We start from the raw sequence: 6,000 nt of genomic DNA on the forward strand, positions 1-6,000 counted from the left end.
GAGAGAGCTCAAAACCAAAATTTTCTAACCCCCCAACACATCTGGGAGCTGCTGGTTTTATAAGCAAAAGAGTTGGAAAAGAGGGGGAAAAAAGAGAGGGGGGGGGAAACAATTCAAGTTTCCCCCCAAAAAAGGCCAAAAAGTGGGATATAAAGGCAAGTGGTAGCTGCTGGACCCAAATGGCCGAGATCCCTTCAACAAAGTTGAAGAGGGGCTCAAAACAAGACATTTTGTAGTTTATGACCAAGTCCGAAACAGCTTACAAGTAAGCCTTAAATACCGTGCAAAAATAGGCCTAAAAGAGCGTTAAAGAAGCAAGTGATAGGAGGAGATCTCAAACAGCAAAAGGTCCTTAATCAAACATGAAAAGGACCTCAAAATATGACTATCTCAAGTTCAGGTCGGAGCCCAAAAATGTAGAATGAAGGTTCGGCAGCCAAAACACGCAGTTTGGGGCCCCGAAAGTGGGCTGTTAGGCACCGGAAGTGGTGTTCGACCACGAAGTTGGTCTCTCGGACCACAGTGTCCCTCAAAGGGGAGCAAATAAGATGTATGCCAAAAACCGGGGTAAACGGAGGTGGTTAGGCGGTCCCGAACCGAGGCACACGGCCAACGGCTCCGAAAAACTGGAAACCGGGCTCTAAACGGGCAAAATGGCCTACGACCACGAAGCGTAGCCTACAGCCACCGAGAGATGATCTACGAGACCTCTCCCTCCCTTCGGTAAGAGAAAATAGAGCCTGGTTCACAAATTGAGGCAAAGCGCAAAAGAGCCCGGAAGTCCGGAGGCAAGGTTCGCAGCCGAGACTCTGAAACTTCTGAGCAAGCACAATATGCAATATCACCGAGTGCTCAACTGGTGACGTCTGAGTCTCAAGGTCGGTCAAAAATGGGGTGTCTACAGTTGCCCCTCTTTGACAAAACTCGAAAGTCATAAATGACGGGAGTGAATGTCAAAGCCCAGAGACGACCCATTTTTGACAAGGCCGAAGACTTAGACAAACATACAAAATAACACAGATGTGCCCGCAGGCACACCCGCAGGCAGGGGCAAAATGCAAAATGATACGCAGAAATATTTTGAAGATTGGACTTATACGCTACGCGAAGCCGGTTTGATAATTGGACTTATACGCTACGCGAAGCCGGTTTGGTAATTGGACTTATACGCTACGCGAAGCCGGTTTGGTAATTGGACTTATACGCTACGCGAAGCCGGGCATCACTCATGATCATGCAAAGAGAGCTGTAATGAAGCAATTATGCGAAATAAATGCAACACTTTAAGCGAATGCTAGGCAAGCAAGTAAACTCGAGCCAAATTACACCTTGTGCAGAATGGATGTAAGAAAATTATGGAATTCTCACTATGAATACAGTGTGCATGTGTGATAGATACACAGAACGAACATGTGATTGATACACAAAAAGGTGAGCACAAAGTGTGATAGATGCACTAAGTGAACAAGTATGATAGATACACAAAGCGGGAGTGTGTGATTGATACACAGAGCGAATGCGTGTGATTGATACACAAAGTAGGCATAGTGTGAGCGTGTATGATTGATATACAAAGTGGGCAAAACGAGTGTGTAATAGATACACTATTTGAGCAAAGTGTAATTGATATACAAAGGGTGAAGTGAACAAAGTGTGATGGATACACTAAAGGTGAACACAAAGTGTGACAGATGCACTTAGTGAACAAAGTATGATTGACATACTAAATGTGAACACGAAGTGTGATAGATGCACATAGTGAATAGGTATGATGGATATACTAAAAGGGAACACAAAATGTGATAGATGCACTTAGTGAACGAGTATGATGGATATACTAAAAACGAACACAAAGTGTGATAGATGCACTATGTGAACAAAGTGTGATTGATACACTAAAAGCGAACACAAAGTGTGATAGATGCACTATGTGAACAGAGTGTGATTGATACACTAAAAGCGACCACAAAGTGTGATAGATGCACTATGTGAACAGAGTGTGATTGATACACTAAAAGTGAACACAAAGTGTGATAGATGCACTAGGTGAACAGAGTGTGATTGATACACTAAAAGTGAACACAAAGTGTGATAGATGCACTATGTGAACAAAGTGTGATTGATACACTAAAAGCGAAAACAAAGTGTGATAGATGCACTTAGTGAACAAAGTATGATTGACATACTAAATGTGAACACGAAGTGTGATAGATGCACTTAGTGAACGGGTGTGATGGATACACTGAAAATGAACACAAAGTGTGATAGATGCACTATGTGAACAGAGTATGATTGATATACTAAATGTGAACACGAAGTGTGATAGATGCACTTAGTGAACGGAGTATGATTGATATACTGAAAATCAACACAAAGTGTGATAAATGCACTTAGTGAACAAGTACGCTGGATATACCGAAAATGAACACAAAGTGTAATAGATGCACAAAGTTAGCAAAGTATGATTGATATACTGAAAATGAACACAAAGTGTGATAGATGCACAATGTGAGCAGAGTATGATTGATATACTGAAAATGAACACAAAGTGTGATAGATGCACAATGTGAGCAGAGTATGATTGATATACTAAATGTGAACACTAAGTGTGATAGATGCACTTAGTGAACATGTATGATGGATATACTAAAAGGGAACACAAAGTGTGATAGATGCACTTAGTGAACGAGTATGATGGATATACTAAAAACGAACACAAAGTGTGATAAATGCACTATGTGAACAAAGTGTGATTGATACACTAAAAGCGAACACAAAGTGTGATAGATGCACTATGTGAACAGAGTGTGATTGATACACTAAAAGCGAACACAAAGTGTGATAGATGCACTAGGTGAACAGAGTGTGATTGATACACTAAAAGTGAACACAAAGTGTGATAGATGCACTATGTGAACAAAGTGTGATTGATACACTAAAAGCGAAAACAAAGTGTGATAGATGCACTTAGTGAACAAAGTATGATTGGCATACTAAATGTGAACACGAAGTGTGGTAGATGCACTTAGTGAACGAGTGTGATGGATACACTGAAAATGAACACAAAGTGTGATAGATGCACTATGTGAACAGAGTATGATTGATATACTAAATGTGAACACGAAGTGTGATAGATGCACTTAGTGAACGGAGTATGATTGATATACCGAAAACGAACACAAAGTGTGATAGATGCACAATGTGAGCAAAGTATGATTGATATACTAAATGTGAATACGAAGTGTGATAGATGCACTTAGTGAACAAGTACGATGGATATACCGAAAATGAACACAAAGTGTGATAGATGCACAAAGTGAGCAAAGTATGATTGATATACTGAAAATGAACACAAAGTGTGATAGATGCACAATGTGAGCAGAGTATGATTGATATACTGAAAATGAACACAAAGTGTGATAGATGCACAATGTGAGCAGAGTATGATTGATATACTAAATGTGAACACTAAGTGTGATAGATGCACTTAGTGAACAGAGTGTGATTGATACACTAAATGTGAACACAAAGTGTGATAGATGCACTTAGTGAACAGAGTATGATTGATATACTAAAAATGAACACAAAGTGTGATAGATGCACAATGTGAGCAGAGTATGATTGATATACTGAAAATGAACACAAAGTGTGATAGATGCACTATGTGAACAGAGTATGATTGATATACTAAAAATGAACACAAAGTGTGATAGATGCACAATGTGAGCAGAGTATGATTGATATACTAAAAATGAACACAAAGTGTGATAGATGCACTATGTGAACAGAGTATGATTGATATACTAAAAATGAACACAAAGTGTGATAGATGCACTATGTGAACAGAGTATGATTGATATACTAAATGTGGGTGTGTGTGATGAGAATATGTGTGATAGATGAGAATGTACGTGATAGATACAGGAAATGAGGATGTGTGTGATAGATACACAAAGTGAGGTGTGATCGATACACTAAATGAGAATGCGTGTGATAGATACACAAAAGTGAAAGAAGTGTGATCGATACACAAAACGAGAATGTATGTGATAGATACACAAAAGTGAATATGCGCATGGTAGATACACAAAATGAGAATGTGTGTGATAGATACACAAAAGTGAATGCAGAAAGTGTGATAGATACACTAAAGAAATGATCTTAAACGGAACTTCTTTGAATGAACCATACATACAATATCGTGCATGAATGGGAAGGAAACCTGATAGGTACAATGCAATACAATGCATGATCTTTAAGGAGCGCAATAAACAAGCGTAGCGGCGCTTTTAGAAAGCACCTCATGGGGTGAGTGGCGATGAACCGCTCTACTCTGACGGGGATCTCCCCTTCGTGCTCTTCGAACACTTACCTTCAACTCACAGTACAAAGGCTCTGAAATACTGACAAGGATTCTTCACGTAGAACACTTTGGATGTTGCCTTTCTTCCTGATCATATTCACAACTTTCCCTATTCTCCAACGGGGTGACAGACTAGGTTGGTTCAGTATCCAGAATTGAGGTGCATACACGCTATCTCAACCTATGGGGCTTCCATACAGATTTCAAGCTGAGGACGCGCCTCTGGGTATTTAAACTAGACTTTAGTCCCGGAAATCCCGAACCTTTACGTTCTAGGCATCAGCCATTCGAACTCTAGTTTCCACCGTCGCAGTTAGTCTCCTAGGAACTCATTGCGAACACAGCCAAGATGCCTTGGCGGGGAATGGTACTCAGGGAGAGCACTTTTGATCGCCATTTTGGCTTGAAGCAGACTTGATCTTGAGCTTGAGGTAGAGGCACACTCATACTTCGGAGCTTTGGCAAAACTTGAAGAGGTACACACGGAATGTAGTCTCGGAACTTACTAAAGTTGGAACAAACTCAGATACCCGACATTTCCTCTTTTGCTTTTGCTTTGCAATCAGGAACCATATATAGCTTCAGATAGGTCCTAGTTCTACTGTTCTCACATGACCTGGGTTGAATCCTGCGATTTTATGAAAGAACAAATTCTGTTTTGTACGAATGTGGAGAACGGCACGGCACTCGGAGCACAAAACGATTTTATTTTTGAAATTGAGAGATGAGTTTTCGACCAAGTATTGAGCCTACGACTGAACACAGCAAAACGACTCAACAAGGAAATAAAAAGCACACAACCTAGACACATCGAGTAACACTCGAAACGACTCAAAACAAGAATTGAGATAAAACAAAAAGACACGACACTCAGACGTGCACAGGGAGCCTGTTTCACCAGGTAGTGTTTCTCACCCTTTCTTATTTGTGGTTCTCACATCACTTGGCCCTCAAGCTCTGTTTTTTCTGAAAAAGTCCTCTTCTCACGTTTCCTCTCATCGCACATCTCTCTATTCTTCAATCTCTCATTTTTCATCCCTCCCCTGGGTGGTTGATGGATAAACAGCAAATTGTGGGCTCGTACCCCTAGCATTCTGCTAGATTCTCTTTTTTCCGCTCATAGCTGGTGAATTCCTCCCACGGAAAGGTTGCGCTACAACTGGGTGTGTAGCAAATCTGCAGCTAACATCAGTTGATGATGCTTTGCTGGGGAGTTCAGACGTGATAAGATCTGTCCAGATGATGGAGTGGAATATCTTGCCCCATTCTAGTTCGTGCTTCGCACTTTGCTTGATACCTCGTTGCTTGGAGGATGAGAGAGCTTTCAGCCCTTTTGTTGATAGTTTCAGTTGTGCCCTTTTCTGGCGAATACGGTGCCCTTTCCGACAAGTAGAGTGCCCTTTCTGGCAAGTATTTTGACAAAGAGGAAAAGACAGAACACCTGACTCAACTGTGCCCCTCGTTCATCATTTTGACCATTTTTTGTTTTTGCTTTCTACTAAAATAGTTTTGACCAACATGAGAGTTAGATTAACGCGCTTGTTCGATTTTCTGATTTAAAATCATGCAAGTTGGGCTATGAGCACTGAGAGTTTTCCTTTTTTGGGTCCGAGAAATGGTCCAGTTTTGAAAAATTG

This window comes from Camellia sinensis, chromosome 9 (assembly GCF_055761805.1).
Source record: "Camellia sinensis isolate YWXY chromosome 9, ASM5576180v1, whole genome shotgun sequence".
In the NCBI taxonomy this organism is placed as follows: Eukaryota; Viridiplantae; Streptophyta; class Magnoliopsida; order Ericales; family Theaceae; genus Camellia; species Camellia sinensis.